The 19555-nt window shown below is 34.9% G+C and overlaps 1 protein-coding gene across 3 annotated transcripts in view; it reads right to left on the bottom strand.

The window, feature by feature from the left end:
• LOC135841788 (uncharacterized) overlaps window positions 1-19555 on the bottom strand; it is a 282222-nt gene that overhangs the window by 105308 nt on the left and 157359 nt on the right. For all 3 annotated transcript variants that reach the window (XM_065358977.1, XM_065358975.1, XM_065358976.1), the window contains exon 4: window positions 783-827. The gene's annotated coding sequence lies outside the window, so the exon portion shown is untranslated. The remainder of the gene's footprint in view (window positions 1-782; window positions 828-19555) is intronic.

Here is a 19555-nt window from a genome sequence, read left to right on the forward strand (position 1 = left end):
GGCCATGAAAAAGTCATGATTTTTTTGTCTGGGAGTTTTGTGATTTTTTTTCGAAGTGTAAGAAAAATAGAAAATGAAACAGACAAGAAGTACAGGAAAAAAGAAACGAATCGCGATGAATTTTTTTTTTAAAACGAAATAAATAGGTATAGAGGCAGCATTGAAATTGGAGGTCTTTTCTGAAATTATTGTTGGTCGTCATAAAAAAAATACTTACTGTAGTACCAAAAAAAACTTATTGAAAAACAAGAGTGTTAGAGGGAGGAAAAAATAAGAAGAAGAAAGAGGAAGAAAACGAAAAAATATTCAATACTAATTGTATGATGATTTGAAAAAATAGTTACAAAAAATTACAATAGATGTAACTTATGTGATTTATGTGGGAAAAAGTAGCCCATGAATTTTGATTTTGAACAATTCGCAGAATTTTCTCACTCATAAGTGAACGTGAAAATCAATTTTACTTTTTTTCCGTCAGCTGTTGAATCTCAACGTTGATAATTTTGGAGGAAGACCTTATCAGTTGATCCGGTTCACGGAAATTACAGTAAACCCCACTTCCTTTCCCCCTCACCCCTCATGCATTGTCATCGTCGCGGTTTTTTTTTATTTTCATTTACTCAAAAAAGTACGTATAGTACGTACTAAGCTTTTTTTTCTGTTTCTATAATTCTGATAACTTGTATGGAAAGCTATTCATTTTGTTTTTCATGATATGAATCACTGAATGACTTGCTTCTTTTTTTATTCTAACAATTAGTTAAAAAGCAAAACAAACTCACCATTATTTCTGCTCAGTTTCGATGTAACCGTCCCATCTGTTGAATCTGCAAAAGAAAAGAAATAAAGTATATCAATATTTTTAGAGTCATGACGGCAGTGATCAGTCCTTTACTATCTAACATTGTCAACACTCGAAATCGTCGAAGAGGCCTGTTCGTCGACTTTGAAATTTTTGACAATTTATTCATGAAAGACCGATATGATTTAAAATTGATTTTCGTTAATAAGTTAAATTTTGGCTTTGTCACTGAATCGCGATGAGAGAGAAAATAAACAACGAAGTTGAACCAAAGAAAAGCCTCGAGATCACAAATTTCGTTTTATGATTTGAAATAATTCCAAAAATGATTCATTTTTCATGAAAATTACAATAATTCAAAAAATTTGTCCCTTATTTCTCAATTTTTTCGTGTGATTTTTGTTGTAATTTGTTTGGTATTTGGGGGGGAGGGGGTGGGAATTGAATTTTCATCGAGCTCTTGAAATTTAATAAAAAAAAGAAAATAGTAAAAAAATGGTGAATTTGAAAAAAAAACTCCCTAGTAATTTCCACATTCGCGATATTGAAAATCTATTTAATCCGGATTATTCGTTTCGATAAAATGGGCCCGGAAAAGTTAACAAAATCTCAATTACGACCATGTGTACTTTTCAATGCAGCACATTTTACGGTTAGAAATCAATAAAGATTTCATATTTGGTAGCTCGCATTAGATATCCCATACCATAGGCCTGCGAGAATAGAGCATCAACACTCGACTAAGTAAATTCATCGCACGTTTAGTCTCGGGGATCAAGAGTGAACTCTCGACATGTATAAACCATCATATACGTAGTATACTGAAGCGAGAGTCGGACGAAGTATCGAATTGAAAATTTAAACGAGTTCATCGAAGGGTGAAGAAAAGTCGAGAAAAAAAAACGTGCAACCATAAAAAAGATACACGTCTGATATTGTGGATATTTTTTTTTGCCACCGTCACCAGACCATATAGCCGGATAAAATATCAAAATCTCCGTCAAGTATAAACAATACAGCACGTACCTATATAACGTAAGACTTTTATATGTGAAACCTCGTGTGGCTGTAAATTCTAAAATGAGAATCGTACCTGGATTATATACGTTTACTTTTGTTTCTTATTACGACGAATGTGTATGGTGCAAAAGCTGGGCAGGATAAGGCGCGGTTAAATTTCTATCCTTAGGAGCTATTCGGGTACGAAATTACCGCAGCCGGGAGAGGTTCAAGTTGCAAAGTTGGAATTGAAAATAAAAACTATACAAAGTGTTATTTCTCTCAGGAGGTGAACCCAATAAAGTGGCAAATTTGACCCTTTACCCTGTGCCCTTTTTTTTTATAACGCGTGTTCTTCCTATACTTATACGTATACTCTCTCGCATAGAGTCGTATTTTTTAAAATCGATAAAAAATTCATAATTATGGCTAGTATATTTCTTATTTTTACTATTTTACACTTAACAGTACGCACACGATCGCCTGCGGCAAGCTATATCGGCTCGACACTTTTAATGACTTTCACTTACCGGCAATAATTTCGTTTTTACGGACCGCATTTTGACCTTGCAACCTGACATGATTGGGTAATAAAGAAATTTCGTCGCTTTTATTGAAGCTAATTTTCTTTTTATGGTATTCAAAGCAAAGGTACACCGTAAAATATAAAAGCTCAGCTGTCGCGAATGCAACTTTTCGCTCGCTCTATAAACCACAACAGAGGATACGTAGTACTTTGTTGCTTTTCGTCAACGTTACAAAATACTCTATCGTCGTTTGATTCGACTCCCATCGTTAAAACTTCAACTAAACAATTACATCTAATTGAATTTTTTCTCCGTTTCGTTTTTTTTCTCGGTTTTTTGTTTTCTTTTTTACAATTACGAAATAAATATGGGTTACATAAAGGAAATTAAAAGTCCGGTCACGCGATATTTTACACCATGTTATCAATGACCGCGATCATCGCATGCGATCTGGAAGTGAGAATTAGCTCTTTTACAGGCTATTAGAGAAACGCAAATTAAAAAACATAAATGACATTCGTAGTATTTAAATTGGAAAAACAACTGCATGTCAGACGATGTTTAATTAACATTATGTTCGATTTTGGCAACTAACTAATAATGTAGATTGCCAAAGAAAGCTTGCTGCGCTCGCTGGGGTTGAAATTCATGTTAATTTGACTACATCGTTCGCTGTGTTGTTTTGTTTTTATAGAAATTGTCAACCAAATGAGCTTTTGTCATGTTGTGAGGGAGAAAAAACTCTTCGTGAAGGTTTTATTATCGTAGATAGAGGAAGGAAACTTTCGCCTTTGAAAATCTATTTTAACTAGGTTCAATTGATCATCGAAGCAAATAGCTAGCTAGATTATAATGATCATTTTACGCGTATAGGTAAGGTACTTCATCCTACACATTGATAATGTATAAAAAAAAAGTATAGTCAACTCATTGTAGATTTTACTATGTGAAGAAAATATTCACAATAGTAAAAAAATTCCAGCAAAATACTCGTTACGAAATTTCGTGCAATATTTATGTAGGTACATTCGCGTAATCAGCACAAAGATATTAAAATGAAACAGACCCCAGGGTATTGTATGTTATCAGTGCACAATGGTTTTTAATCAGCATACCATTGTTTGTAATATTACAAAATTTTTAGAACAAAAAAAAAAAATGAAAATTTGCTAGATAGACGCTTTTATATCGAATGGTTCAAGTATATACCTTCGAATTTTTGCATAAGCTGCGGTTGGGTTTCCCAGAATCCTAACAAGGTTTCTACTTTTTTCCTGTTTTTTTTTTTTTATTAGGAACATTGTGAGAGAAAATGCTTTGAGTGATAGGTATGTACCTAGATGTATGGTTTTGCTTCTTCTCTGTTTTCAGTTTCTTGAGATGGTTTGGCTCTTTTTAAGTTTATTAACTCTCATTGGGCAGCTTCTAAATTTTCTACAATTATTGATTTGGATGCCAGGGTACATTTTGATCAATGTCATCATGTCAAGAAAACAATATCTGTAGCTGGCCTAATTTTTTCTCTGGTATCATAACGTTGGATCATGCGATTCCAACATTGTCCTGTTCCCTTCGAAATATGCGATTTGAGGTTTTAGATTTCAAAAATAATGAAAAAAAGATTAATAATTAATGCGCTGTATTTGAATGAAGTTGATCCACTGACATTTTCAAAAGAATAATCAAATGAAAATATCAAAACAATAATAGATTTCATTTCCCAATTGAAAAAAGTGTTTGAAATATCAGTTACCATTGTTCCAATTGAAGAACTCTGGATTAATTTTTTTCTACCTCGGTCATTCCATAACAACTCAACCAACGTTTTTGAGTCATTTCTTTCGATTTCGCTCAATTTTTTTTTACAATATACTATACCCATCCAGTAAGTAAGAACCCCGCAATTAGTTTGGTCCCAGCGCCCTTAAGGGACAGGTGGGGGGCTCCCATTATTTCCACATTTTCTCGAGGTACTCAACTTCAGCAGCGCATTCCTCCAAAACTATGATACTTTGATCAAAACTGGTTTCACAGGTCGAAAGGGCATTGCATTTAGAACTTTGTGAGCATTTTGAAATTTTCAAAAGTTGAAAGTTGAACTTCCAAATTGAAAAATCAAATTTCTAAATGGTACTGTAAGTGAGAGCTACGATTTAAAATTTCGAAAAAATTGCCATAAATGTACCTGTTACTTAATGCTTTTTCGAAATATTCAAGTTTCGAGATGAAATCTCTCAAGGGAGGGGGAGCACCCCACCGCCAATTTTGAGCGAAACTTTCGAAAGAAAATCTGGGGCATGTGACGTATCGAATTGTATGTTTTTGGTGACGCTGAATACGAATATGACGTCAGATTTTTGATTGGACCCCATCCACGGTCCCCAGCACCTCCCCAAAAGAGGTAATAGTTCGAAAAAAGTGTTTTGTACGTGCGACACATGGAGTAAAAGGATTACATCCGTGTGACACATGAAATAATATGTTTTCGATATCACTCAACACGAATATTGCCTTAGTTTTTGAAACTGATCTCACCCATGGCCTCCAGAACCTCCCCCCAATAGGTAAAAGTCCAAAAAAATGTCACCAAAAACATACTATTCCACGTGTCGCACGTACAAAACACTTTTGAACTTATACCTTCTTTGGGGAGGTGCTGGGGGGCTATGGATGGGGTCCTATCAAAAATCTGACGTCATATTCGTGTTCAGCGTCACTAAAAACATTGAATTCAATATATCACATGCCCCAGATTTTCTTTCGAAAGTTTCGCCCGAAATTGGTGGTGGGGTGCTTCCCCTCCCTTAAGAGATCCCATCTCGAAACTTGAATATTTCGAAAAAACATTAAAAGGTACATCTATGGAAATTTTTTCAAAATTTTAAATGGTAGCTCTCACTTACAGCGCGATTTTGAACTTTCAACTTTTGAAACTTTCAAAATGCCTAAAAAGTTCTAAATGCAATGCTCTTTCGAACTGTGAAACCAGTTCTGATCAATGTATCATAGTTTTGGAGGAATGTGCTGCTGAAGTTGAGTACCTCGAGACAATGTGAAAATAATGGAAGCCCCCCCAACCCACCCCCTGAGGGGGTGGGACCAAATTAATTGCGGGGTTCTTACTTACTGAATGGGTATATACATATTGTAAAAAAAATTTGAGCGGAATCGAAAACTATGACTTTCAAAATCAGCTTTTTTTGGTTAAGTTGACATGGAATGACCCACCTCTGAAATTAAAGTGCAGTAATGGTTCCCTTTTATATTCCCTTGTACCAACTTCGAGCGAAACAACTTGATTTTCGACCATTTGTGAAAATTCTCCATTTTCAGTTTTCCATTCTTTAAGCGTGATTACTCCACTCTCATCTACCAATACACATTCACGTTTATTTTGCCTCGGTGAACCAATTTTGTGTACAACTGCGGTGACCAAAACCGTTTGTTTAACGTTGGCAGACGCTGCTATCAATATTTCATTTATCATTCGATGATTTTTTTCCATTATTACCTGAAGTGAAATAGCGAATAGGTTATAATTTTTTATTTTGAATAAATGTTAACTAACGCAATTAAACTTACGTCAATGGGTTGAATTCCTAATTCCAAGTTACTTGATATAGAATGCTTCGCAAAAGAATAATGTAAATCGAAATTTTTAAGCGCTTCAATCAACAAAGATGGAAAATGTTTTAAAAGTTCTGTTAGCATGAAAACGGACGATGTAAAAATTTGAAAATAAACAAATACCAAAAAAAAAAATGTTCTAGAATAAAAGCCTGTTTTTAATAGCCATAAATTTTTATTGGAATTTTTCATGGAATTTTTTTTCTAGTTCAAACATGATGATTTAGTGAAATACCTTGTAAACATAATATGTGATAAGTTTTGATTTCAGGTAATTTTAGTTCAGTTTTATGACGATGTAAAAATTTGAAAATGAAAAAAGCCTGGAACAAAAGTTGTAGAGTGTGAAAAAAAATAACACACTGTTCAGTCACATTTTGAACCCGGTTCATTAGTTCGCACTTAGCAACCAGTTTTTAACAGTCACCTAAAAATTGAAGAAAGAGAAAAAAGCTCGAAACAAAAGTTGTAGAGTGGGAAAAATAACAGAATTCTGGGTAATTACATTTTGAAACTGGTTCATTAATTCGCATTTAGCAACCAGTTTTTGACAGTCACCTAAAAATTGGAGATTGAGAAAAAAATTTGAAACAGAAGTTGTAAGGCGTGAAAAAATGAACTGTTTTCACTAATCAGATTTTGAAACCGCTTACCTAATCAATTCACAGCAAGTAATCGAAAGTTACAATGGTTGCAAATTAATTAGCCAGTTTCAATATTTTTCACGTTCTACAAATTACTTCTTCGAGTACGGTGAATAGCAGATCTGTTACCCCTGGTGATACTTTCATTTTGTTTATGTTTGTCATTAAAGTAATCAAATTTTATTGGAGCGAACAAAGAATGGATTCCCTCTTGGAACGTTCATTTCGCGAAAATCTATATGTTGTTGAATAATTCTAGGTATTGAATTACCGTGTACAATTGGTTGTCTCTACCACCATAGTACTTCGCTCTTGATAATTTTGTGGGAGCTGCTTTTGCTCTATTCATAACATGAGAATGAGAAAACATGCTGCTGTTTCTGTTCTCGTTCGAACGAATCATCCGTTTTTTTCTCTATCTCCAATTTTTAAGCGATTGTCAAAAACGGGTTGCTAAATGCGAACCAATGAACCGGTTTCGAAATATGATTTGACAGAGTTGTGTAATTTTTCACACTCTACAACTTTTGTTTCAAGCTTTTTTCTGTATCTACAATTTTTGGGTATTTTTTGTCAACTGGGTGCATTTTAATGAACCGATTTCAAAAAATTCATATCACGGTTTTGTTGCCTTAGTGTGTAAAGTACATTGCGCCAATGAAAACCGGTTTGAATTTTTTGACCAAACCAGTTTTTCAATTTGTGGACACCCTGTGAATGGGCCTGGAATTTTCAAGGTCGCTTTTGAAAGCCGTTATTTTTCCATTTACCTGAAAGACTTACCCTAAAATTAATTTAATTACAAAATGAGTTGATTAATTTTTCAATATTACAAGAACATCCAGTTGATTCGTCCTCTTGACGGGCTAGTACCTTTGATAACAACGAGTTGATTGTTTGGATTTTCCATGGTAATGGCTCCTGCCTTGCATTTTGTTTGCTGTAAGTTCTGTTTTTTCCGATCTTTGATTCCAAGAATATACACATCCTTCTGATATCAATTTTCCATCAGACAACATGTGTGAGAATATAAAATTAATGTTTAGGTTTATCATCGAAGTTCGATTATATTTGTGGAGTAATGGCAGTGAGAAAACTAAAAAAAATTGAATCTGACAACTCGCGCCGACTGCAGCTGCTGCGACAACTCGATTCGACTAATTCGTATGTTCTCCGGTTCTTCGACTCGTCGTATCAGCACTGACATTTCAACCGTACGAAAACTTATTTGACATTGAAAAATTAAATAACAATTAATTAATATGTAATATTTTTTTAATCATCTGAATCGCTGTCGTGGTTGTGTCCCATTGGTTCAATTTGTATGCCACCGACATCTCGACACTTGAGCAATCTTCGTTTCCATTCACGTCCTTCCTGGCGAAGCATTTGTGGAGTAATGGCAGCGAGTATCCGATCAGCGATAACAGTTCAATTTTTCACGCTTAGCAACTTTTGTTTCAAGCTTTTTTCTCTATCTTCAATTTTTGGTTAATTTATGGTAACTGGTTTCAAACTCCGATCAGCAAACACTGTTCAATTTTTCACGCTTAATGTAGTCCTTGTCGTACTGTCCGATCAGGTTCGTAATGCAGGAAAATATTACGATTCCAATTAAGACCACGTTTTAAACATCCTATCACTTGCCCAGTACTGTACCGCATGCGATCGTGGGGAGCAATACAACCACTTAATGCTTTATTTATATCATGATTATCGTTAAAAGCCAATACATTGCGCCAATTAAAACCAGTTTGAATTTTTTCACCAAACCGGTTTTTCAATTTGTGAACACCCTGAGTAACTATAGGTCTGAATATGTAAAGGTCACTTTTGTTTTGAAAGCCCTTATTTTTTCCTATTCAACGCCGCGCCGCTTCATTCCTCTCGCTAGCTCTTTTCACTTGGAAATTAAAGCCACCGGGCACTACTTTTGTGTCATACTGTATGCATATAGTGCGGTCTGATCATACATGGCTTAAAAAATCCGCAGAGATCGGCGGTTGATTTTTTTTGGCAACTGTGTCGCTGTCTACTTCTTTATTGTAGAGATTGTCGATGTTTGTAGTTTAAAGAACGTTCTTACTATTGTTTTTTGGATATCCGGCCAGCACTTTTTGGCTACCATCTCCGTTGTCGTCGTCGTCGTCGTCATCTGATGGATGTACTGGAAGAACTTTCGGTCAGTGGAAGATTCGTCAATTCGTCGATTCGTCGTCTTCGCGATCTCTGTCCTAATTGACTCTCGGTGTGGATTTCCACAAGGTTTCTCCGCATTGTAAATACATATCGTCGACTCCTATAGTGCTAGTGCTTTGACGCCCCCCCCCCCTACTGCGTCCTTGACAACCTCTTGCAGCGCCATAAGAAAGTCGAAATAGACCACTTTAAGGGGTCTACTGAGCAGTTGTGAATTTGTAAACGCTTAATTTTTGGATGAATTTGTGTTTTGAAATTTTTTTTGGCAAATATTTCGCATCAATTGTATGCCAAAATATTGAAGATGTCATTCTTGAAAGTAGGGAAATATTTTGGAACACAGTGGTGCCAATTTTTGATCAGTTTTGCCAGTTTCAAAAAAATGAAGTAAAAGGCAAAAACATATGACATTTTTTCGATTTTTTGAAATTAGCAAAAATGATTGAAAAATGGGCGTCACTATGTTCCAAAATATTTCTCCATTTTCAGAAATAATTCATTCGGAGATTTTTGTTAATTAATGCGAAATATTGGAGGAAAAAAAATTCAAATGCAAATTTATCCAAAGATAAGCCATTTGTCAATCATTTTCAACCGCTCCGTAGAAATCGACGCAGAACCTCAAATACTTTTTTATTTGAGACTGGACTTTTTTTTTCAACGATTTCTTCGAAAATGTCTCCTCTTTGAGGCTCAAAATCTCCTCTCCAGAAGAGCATGCGGAGCTACAATTTTTTGGTGGTAATTTTCAACTGTCTCCGCACAATTTTATCAAAATCATCGACTTTTTTCCCTCGATCTACACTACTAGTGTACATAGGTAGGTACTAGGTAGAGGTACATTACGAGTACATATAGGTAGATTTACCTGCTATACGTGTACCCATTTACGACAATTTCTGTCACACACACTCGAAGTTAACAAATTAGTTACATTTTCCTTACGCGTTTTAGAATAGAACCGATATAGCTGTCGAATTTGGATTTTATTTTCCTTAACCACTTGGAAATACACGGATGCAGTATTTTTATAAGTCTGTACTCTATGTGTACATTCAATATCTCTTTCGCCTGAACGAGTCCTTTATCATCCGAGTGAAAAAATATTTTAACGAGAAAGTGGAAAGAAAAGTTTCCTTGTGTTCTGCGGGTGTCAAACCTTTACATCATTATTTGTTCTCATGCCATATATTTGGTAACTGATGAAAGAAATATTTTTCAACTTCCAAAGCACTACTAATGGCCGTTACTTTTCGGTTCGGTGGCCAAGTAAAAATGGATATGAAAGAAATGCCTGCCGAAAAAGTTTCTCAAAATTATAAACTTATCGATTAGTGGAGTGGCAATTGAAAAAAAAATGCATTGAAAATCATTCATCATGTTAGGGGGGGGGGGGGGATTATGATTTTTTGATTCAAAGAAAAAAAAGCCAAGTGCCCAATACGAAATTGATTAAGAAAATTCAGGCTTCTCGAAAGACGATATCTCTATGTTCGAATTCAGGTCATGTTTTGATGAAGCAAAACTTGATGTTTTTAATAATCACCACTTCAAATGCGCTGAGAGGCTGGTTTGTTTAAAAAAATTTGACTTTTGACAGTGATTCTTCGGTAATTTAAAAGGGAAATATTCTTGAAATAAATATGAAATAACATTACTCATTTCTCTATCATCTTATTTCGAATCACCGAGCTTTAAAAGTATCGATACCGGAAACGAAAAAAAAATGAATAAGTCATCCGCCATATCTGTAGTACAGATACACCTATCACACTTGAAATTCGCAAGTCTCAGTATTACAGCTTTCGCGATAAAAGTTTAAACATGTTAGCGAGTTCGACGTGAAAAATCTGACAAATTCTCGCTTGTAAAACGGATTTCTACATCTACGCGTCGTTCGCAATAGCGACAAAAACATATCAATCTGAATTTAGCAGTTTATTTTGAGTTAACAACCTAAAACATTTCCATTTCTAACTCCCTCAACGTTTCAGTCGGGCTGATTTATGATCAAATGTCGCATCAATGCGCGCTACCATTGAAAATATTAGATAAGAGAGAGACCGAGAGAGCGAAAAAGAACACAAGCGAATTCGAAAACGCCGAGTAAGAGATGAAAAAAAATACCAGTTCGATGTCGTACTATCGATAAGGTTACATATTACGTCGTTTTTCTGATAGATGGTACTCAATTTGAAGGATACTGTGTCAAGGGCACAGCTTCCCATTGAGGATGACAGAGTCTATAAAGCGATTACGATTATATCAATTTTTATTCCTTTTCAACCTCACTCGAGTTGGTAACGATCTCTAGATAAAAATTTTTTTAATACCGTGAATTCATTTTGAGAAATCCTCTTCTAGTTTCATACTCTTTTGGTAGGTAGGTATTCAGTATACTCTTTTATACCGTTTTACTCCCCCCTGCTTATCCCTACATTTGCCATGAAATACGATAATATAGGCAACGAGCTCGATTTTCACCCGCAAGTAAACACTAAACAGGCATTTTAACCATGGAAAAGTACCAAACGCTGGCGAGTTCACCTTATACGTAAAATAGCCAAAACATTTTGCAAATCTTCAAGTGCTCACTAATACAAAAGCGACGATAATTCACCTGTAATCCACACACTTACATGTACACACAACCGTATCCAGGGAATACAAAAAACCTTATTCTCACGCCGCAAAATGCCCTAATAAATTACCTAAAATATCTACCAACGTAGCGGCCTCTTGTACTATACCAACGTACGTATATAAAAAGGCAACTCTTTTTACAGCCTTTCGCTCGACTAATTTATTTAGCATTACGGAAATAAAAACAATCAGAATTATTTCCAGCGAAAACCCGGTCCTCGTAAGGAAGTGTACCTATTTTACAAATGGGGTAAAATTTCGCGGATAAATATTCTTAACAAAATGTTAAAGGAAGGGGAAATTCTTCGAGAAAGCGGTAAAATCTGTATTTGGACACGTTTTGAGTTTTGATTTTGTATACGCCGAGTTCGAGAGTGCTATGCAGTGAGATTGAAATTTTATAAAGTATTTAAATATTTTTATTTTTTATTTTCGTCGCGATTTGAATTTGAAATTTATTCCGAATGGAAAGTTTGGCTTTATACCGACTGCTACGTAAATTGCATAAACATTCGAAACGAAGAAAAGCAGAAATTAATGGAAATGATTTTCAATTTTTACACACACCTCGAGTTTTTCCAATAATATTAACTTACGTTGGTACAAGAAAAATACCTTTATTAAAGTCGTTTTTTCGCCTAAGCTTCATACAGATGTAACTTTTTTTCACTCTTCGCTCTCTCAGCTCCGTAGAGTGGTGTTCTCGTATATCCAAACGGATGTTTAATTTCGTTTTTCTACCCTCTTTTCATCGAAGCGAAGCGAGAACGAAGCCTTCAATTCGTATACAACGAATATAGGTAGGTAGGTAGGTAGCTAGGTAGATAGGTAAATTCAATACCTACAGTAACATTTCCAAAGAAAATTTCATTACATTTTTCTTCTCACGCGAAAAGCACGTTGCGTTGTGTACAGTTCTACACATTGATATAATCGAAAAATATTTACTGTGAACAAAGTGCTGTGAGCTCGTAGTATGTACCTTACCTACCTATATTTTGTATTCGAAATTACGATTACCTTTCGACGATAGTTACGATTTAAAGGTACTATACAACGCCTGCAATTTCAAACGATTAATATTTAATTGGAAACTTCACCAAACGTAATTAGAAATTATTACGAAATTCTAATAATGCTTCTATTTATAAAACGAAAACAGCGTAGCGATGTGAAAGGTTGTGTAGCGTAAGCCTGAATGGCTATGAAAAGGCCAACTATTTCTTTCTATACATTAATGACCCTATACAGTTCGTAATACGCTATTGATATGGCCGTCACAACCTTCTGTGCTCATCATACCCGAGACGAGGTTTTTCTTTTTTTTTTGTTGTTGAGAGCTTTTTCTATAAATACTCTTACAGGACCTAATACGTATACTGTAGCTAACCTAACCTTTGTCGTCTCGGAACCAAAAAAAAAAAAACTAACTTCGGTATAAAATGGCATCTATTCAGGCTCTAAATTAAGCGTTTATTTCAGCTTGGTGAAAAAAAATTCGTGATGGAGAAAATTTAATCGACAGATTCGATGGATTTGAAAGTAATTTGTATTCGTGTGTGTGTGTTGAAAATGTAGGTAGTACTTTTTTTTAGCTGAATATGCTGTTTTTTTTCTGTTCAAAAGTATGCGTAGTGGGCAGAGGTAAATTTAAGGGGAGGTGAAGGAGAAGAGTCAGCTGCCTTAGCTCTCTGTCAGAGTTGGAAAATTTTTGGAAATACACGAAGAACAGTTGGGAAAAGCAAGTCATTACAATCATTAGGTACTGTACTGCGGAAGCACCCCAACTGTTGGTCGCCTTACTGGATTTTTTTAGGCAGCATCCTATAACCCTATTCAAGGACTGAAATCCCAGGGATCTAAGTGTGGAAACCTTCCCAGGGCCATTCTGTATCAAATCGGATCAAAAACACTGAGATTTTCGAAGTTACAACTTTCGAATTCACTCAAACTTGAAAACTCTCAGCTTGGAAGTAGTCGAATCGAAAAAATAACATTATATTTTGTGTTCATCGCATTAAGAAAAGTGCAATTTGACATGCTGCACGACTTGAGACACTTTTTCGGAGCGTTAACCTAAATTGAGGGGGCACGAGGGGCCTAAAAGTGGTCAGATCAAAAAACTAAGGCCAGATTCGTATTCAGCGCATTCAAAAACATACTATTCGATATGTCGCACGATCATATCAAAATTTCCAGGTTTTGGCCCAAAAAAGGGGCCCTAAGGCCTCAAAATGGGGGAAAATTTTTGAAAAATTGAAAAAATCGAGTGATATATCAAATATTATGTTTTCGAGGACGCTGAGTACGAATATGACCTTATTTTTTCGATCTGACCTCTTCCAAGCCCTACAAAGCTCCTTAATTGGTGCCAAAATGTGAAAATATTCACAAAAGTCGTGTGAACTATCAAAAAGAATATTTTTGAGGGTGCTGAATACAAAAAATATACTCTTGGTTTTTCGATTTGAATGACCCCTATGTAGGTAAAGGATGAACCAAAACTAAGGAGTCCAATAATGGGAAAAGAAAAAACTCTCTCCTTATTTTTAAGCTTTATATTGCAAAGATCTTTTCTAAAAGTACTGCCTGATGATGAAAAGTTGTACTTTTTGAAAAGATCTTTGCAATATAAAGCTTGAAAATAAGGAGAGAGTTTTTTCTTTTCCAATGACCCCTATATCTTCATTTGGAGCCCTATAACTTCGCCTGCGTATTATACCTACATATAAAAGCAACTTGTTGCCCTGTAAACTACTGTTAGCTCTTTCAATAAAATTTCAAAGTTAGACAATATCACGAAAGAACATTTTTTGTTCGTCTTGAAAAGTTGCACAAGAATTCACCTTCAAAATTAAGAAAAATTCAATTTTTGAAAATTTTGAGGAAATCACAAAAAAAAACTCTTTGCGAAATGTGGTTGCCTTCGCGCATTTAATTTTAAAGATAGGCAATTTTGTCAGAGATCTTTCTTTGTTGGTCTATGAAAATTATGCCAGAATCCATGGCCGAAAATTGGATTTTCGAAAATCCACACACCCTTGCTCCTTCAATTTAGGTGTTGCTCCGACATACTTCCTGTAATCGATGTGTTCATTTCGTCGGCGTCTTGAACGTCATCTTCTTCTACATATATCTTTGACAACCCAATTTTTCTTCCGCGACATACTTCTTGTAATCGATATGTTCATTTCGTCTGCATCTTGAACGTCATCTTCTTCTACATTTATCTTTGACAACCCAGTCTTTCTTCCTCATCATCTTGGGGGAAATCATGGTTCTGGTCGAGGAACAAATCGTACAAAGTGTTGTCGAATCCTGTCATGTGTAAACTAAAATATTTTTTTCAAAACCGAAAGTGATTGATGATAGTGATATACAAATTTTCATTGCAGTGATAATGAAAAAATAACGATAATTCACCCAAAAAGTATTTTGGTCCCCTATGCATATGCAAAAAAAGTAAATGTTCTGTGTGAAAATTAATTTCCTCCAATTTCCTCTAATTTTCTGAGTGTTTACCAGTACGAAAATAGTGTAGAAATTTCTTCACAAGACACGAAAATTTCTAAAAAATCGGTGTCCTCAAAACTTGGCCAATGACCGTATTGTAACTTTGAAACTTGGAAATTCGCTTAGTGAATTTTCTTTTACTATTATGATACAAAATGTGAGAAAATTTTTGGAAAAATCTCGATTTTAAATGAATTGTGCATCTTTTTCAGTATTTTAGCAACCAACTTGAAATTCTAAATTTTTTTGGGAATACCTATAACAGTTGATTGCTCAAGTTGTAAAAAAAGATGCGCAATTCATTCAAAATTGCGAATTTTCTCCTCTGGTTTTCTCAAATTTTTTGCCATTTAGATTCAAGAAAATACAAAAAAAGCTTTTTTCAAATCACAAATTTTCTTTTGACCTTTGCTTGGTTCACTTGATTTTTTTTCAAATTTTGTGAAAAACGATTGTTCAAAAACGATGAGATAGTTTTAAGAAATCTTGAGTAAGGAAAGAAATGAAAATTTTGCATTTCATAAAAGTAGTCCAAAAACTACAAAAATGCCTTCGATTCCGGATTTCAATGAACTGAACGAACCTTGTTATATTTTTTTGACAATTCTCTCGTTCCTATGAATAAAATGATGAAATGGGCAAAGTGGAGCGGAGAGAAGAGGGTGCATCTTAAAATCGTATGTACCTTTGTGGAGAAAAATATCAAAAAATGTCTTGCTAGAATATTTGTAAAAATTTCGGGACACCTAGAAGGCTTGATTTGTGGGGGGGGGGGCAACTATGGGTAGTTTTTAATGTAAGATTGTTTGAATGACTAATTTTCAAAATATTTTACCCCAGCCTCGCTGAAGTTGTAACAAATTCGTGAAGTCATTATTTTATGGATGCTGGAATAACCACCCGGATTGCGGGGTCACAAAATAAACTTGTAAAGAGTCCTTAGATTACGTACAGACAGAGCTACATTTTTGTAGGCACAACTAAACGTCAATCGACACGAAGCAGCAAAAAGAGCACAAGTCGGAAAAAAGATACTCGTACCTTCGTCATCGTCGTCTAACAAAAAGAATATTTAATTAAACGAATAAATCAACTCGACAACGCAAGGGTATAAAATGTTTACCTCTTAGAAAGTAAACACGCCGTGTAAAAATTACATCAGGGAACATCAAAGGGGAAAAAAATTCACCGCCGAAATAAAATTCGATAATTAAAAAGGCTGGGTTGCGGAAAAAGTAAATAATTTTCGAAATCGTACCAGCGCTCGGGCAGAAAAATTAAATTAACAATCGCGTTCGTTTTCTTTTTTTTTTCACCATTCAGCAATAACAAACGCTTTAAAGATATCGATTAGCTGTCACATACTGTCCAGAATTTTTGCGTTTCATCTGTCTATGTAACTACAATATTTTCTTGGTTGATGGTTTTCGTTTCGTTCGCTTTGAATTGCATGCCTGTCTCCTCTTTTGATAGTGTAGAAATTAGTTCTTCCGTATTCCCTGCTGTATACTACCTACCTGCACCGCACCGCACCGTCTTGTTGAGAATACCTATTACCTCTACCTACGCTGCGTGTTAATGTTTCGCTTTACAAGAGTTTTCAAAAGACGACGATGACGACGACGACGCGACGCGACGTGTACTTGAAAACGCTTTGGTAAATACTTGAAAAGCTAGCAAAAAAGAAACCTCATTCGACACTTGACATCTCCCGCTCAATTGTCAACCCAAAAATAGGCTCATTGAAGGCAAAATGTTTCCCTTTAGCCGATATAAATCAATATTGTAAACATAAACTAATAGAAAATTAACTTCTAAACATTGTTATCGAAAGTAAAACGAAATAACGTTACGCCCAAAAGACGCCCTAATAAAAACAACTTTACTATTTCAACGCTCCTCCAGTCGTGTATAAATCATCTCTTCAAATATCCAACTGATCCGATATTGAAGATTATTATTCGAATAAATTAAATGAACTTACTTACTGAGAGAATTTGAATGAATATAGATTTTACTTGGTCGAAAAAAACTAATATTTTTACGCCCCCCTCCTCTAAAAAAATCATTCCTTTCCATAAAGAAATTAATTTCTTGGAAATTTCAAATGCTCAAGATTTTTTATCACAAATTGCTCTTGAGATTCATTCACACAAATTGCGATGATGATGTTCATAAATTCATTCTTAGAATTAGTCAATCATGCTGTGGGACTTTTTTGATGAATGGCAGGGTAGAAGAGATAGCTGAAAGTATCAGCCTTATAGGTTCTCTATTCTCCTATGCTATGTTTTTAGAACGTATGTTTTTTTCTTCAAATGTAATTATTAGTACCTACCTTCAACGTCCTGGTGCAAACATGAAAAGATTTCACGAAGCTGAGGTTTTCCCTCCAACGCATTACTTCAATTTTCCCCCTTACGTAAAACATATTAGCGGAATACATTTTTCTACCTCGCGAACAGCTCTTGACGTGGGTGAATGTCTTTCAATGAGATGAATGCGATTGTTACAGTTTCTTTATTAACGAGCACATAAGCTTCGCCGCATCTTGGGCCTATTTGTTTTCAAATACCATAATGTATGGTTATAAAGCTCTCTTTTTGCTCGCTATTGTTATTCGAACCAGGCGAAAATTCTACATCAGTCGGATTTCCTCCATTATTGCAATACAAACCGCCTTTCATACTATAATGTGAGCTCACAAAAATACCCGAAATATCTTAATAAAGTTATAAACTCGGAGCTGTCAAATAGATTACGCGAGCGCAATTTCACCAGATGGATTTTTTTCTACTCTTACTCCTTTTTCATGTTGGAAAAAATTCGCGTTTTTTGCATGCTTCTATTATTTTAGAACATTTCTTCTTGTATGTGATTTTTGGAGACTGTTGTGCATTTTGGATTTGTAGTGAGTCAGAGTGTAAGAAGAGATGAAATACAAAACACTTTTTTTAAAAATTGACTAGGTATTAAATTTATTAACACTTTCAAAAAACAAATACTTTGAAAGAACATTTGAAATTAATGAATTCAATTTGTCATTTGGGATGGTCTGCCGGTCTGGTCATGATTGATTTTTGAATCTGCAAAATTCAATATTTCCAATGCTATCAAGTTATTCTTTTCTGAGTTCACATAATTATGTTGAAACTTTCTTTCCAAGGGCAGATCTGTTGCTCCTCTTTACGTAATGGAAAATTGTCCTTGGTGTTTCTGTTTGCTGGATTACTAGCTGCCCCAGATTAGATGCATCCGGCATGCTCTCGATCCACTTATTTAATATGTCATGTCACTCCGTAGATTTTTCTGCAAACGGATTGTCAAAATGGCAAACCCTGTATTTGTAATTCAAGAAATGAAGTATGTATCTTTGCAAATGCAAATGTAGACAATTATACTGAAGCCTGGTACAGACGTTCCAATATATTTGACAAACTCGATTTGTCAAATCAAATTGAATTTAATCAGACATATTTGGTTGTGTGGACGCTCTGATGATGTCTGTTTCAAATTTTTAACGTTTTGTTGATCGGAGACACCATAGACAGACACCATAGACACTAACTCTGAAAATAGTTCTGAAAATATAAATAATTTCTATTTTCAGAATTGGTGTCACCGATCAACAAAACGTTGAAAATTTGGGGAAAAAACTTAGATCATCAGAGCGTTTACATGATCCAATATATTTGACTTTCCAATTTCCATGCAACCAAATATATTTTTATAAATTTTATTCTATTTGACCAGTCTGGTTTGTCAAATATATTGGAACGTGTGTACCAGGCTTTAAGCCTTGTACACATGATGCAATATATTTGACAAACTCGATTTGTCAAATTGAATTTATCAAATATATTTGGTTGTGTGAACACTCTAAAGATGTAAGTCTTTCTCAAATTTTTAACGTTTTGTTGATCGGAGACACCATAGACACCAACTCTGAAGATAATTCTGAGAATATAAATAATTTCTATTTTCAGAATTGGTGTCACCAATCAACAAAACGTTGAAAATTTGAAGAAAAAAAAATGAGATTATCAGAGCGTTTACATGATCTAATATATATGACTTTCCATGTAACCAAATATATGTGATAAATTTCATCCAATTTGACAAACCTGGTTTGTCAAATATATTGGATCCGTGTGTACCAGGCTTTACATATCCTGAACATTTTTTTTAAAAGGATGTGATGGGCGAATTGAATCTTATTAAATTTGGCAGATCTGATTATAATCCTGCAAAAAAGATTGAAATTCAGCAGCATAAGCATAAGTAATTTGATTTGTATTCCTCATCTATTTGGTGTTACTGGAAGTGTTGGTGTTGATTCGTTGAAATTTTTTCATTTTGAGTATTTGGCCAGGGGGTGAAACTGCCGTCAAAGAATACGAAGGTGGTATTCAACATTCATGTTTAGATGTCTCTCATCGCCTACATCTTGTTCAGTCTGTGTTAATAGCCTCTTTCTCAGGCTTGTCTCTTCCAAATGACACTGCATTGGGGCCCATGGACAACCACCGCCATCAGAAAGGAAAAGAATCTGAGGTGTTGTGCCAGGTCTTTTGTCAGAGTTGTAATTGACACACGCCACA

The sequence above is a fragment of the Planococcus citri genome, chromosome 3 (assembly GCF_950023065.1).
Source record: "Planococcus citri chromosome 3, ihPlaCitr1.1, whole genome shotgun sequence".
NCBI lineage: Eukaryota > Metazoa > Arthropoda > Insecta > Hemiptera > Pseudococcidae > Planococcus > Planococcus citri.